This window comes from Penaeus monodon, chromosome 29, assembly GCF_015228065.2.
Source record: "Penaeus monodon isolate SGIC_2016 chromosome 29, NSTDA_Pmon_1, whole genome shotgun sequence".
Classification (NCBI taxonomy): domain Eukaryota; kingdom Metazoa; phylum Arthropoda; class Malacostraca; order Decapoda; family Penaeidae; genus Penaeus; species Penaeus monodon.
In genome coordinates this window covers 2,781,807-2,782,573 of record NC_051414.1, presented here as the reverse complement: position 1 = coordinate 2,782,573, position 767 = coordinate 2,781,807, and positions in this window count along the sequence as shown.

Genomic DNA, 767 nt, shown 5'->3' with positions numbered 1-767 from the left:
TTGTCTACAAAACCATGCTCCGAAAAACAAAGGATATTTTCGTTTTGTTTCAATAGCTGTAACAAACAAAAACAACTTAACCTTTCGCACAAACCCAAAGTAAGGTTCAAATCATCATAAAAAAAAATCATCATTGCAAAATTTTAAACATAACGAAAGGTCGCAACAAACAAACAAACTTGCAACAAATGAAGGGAATAGACTGAAGAATGTTGCGTTCTAAATGCAAACGGATTAACCCCCCCCCAAAAAAGCCATTGTTACCAGGAAGATAAATGTACTTAACGCGTTACTTATGGTCAGTATTTAAAAAAAAAAACTAATACAAGAGTAACATGACAGTTTATGATGAAAGTTTATATCTCGATATTGCGAGATTTACAGACACTTGGTCTTACGGCTAAATGGATATCATAAACAGCAAAAAAAAACTCATTTCACAACAGATATTCACAGTTAAAATGATACTAAACCCCCAAACCATGAAAGATTCCGCAAACCGAATCAAAGCAGGTGATAAGGCAGCATTATAATCACGCTAAGGAAGGTTAAATCTCGTGGGAAAAAGACCTCACACTATTGCTTCATAAACTGCTATTACCTTGCTTCGGCAGTGTGCTTAGCGGACACGCAAGCCGCTAGATAAAGCGGGTCGCTCGGGAATAACTTTTTTATTTCATCCCGCTGCTCGCAATCGTAAATTACGGGGCGGCTAAGTTCTTCCTTATATGCATGACCGATCTGTGTGCGTGAACATTTTTTAAGCA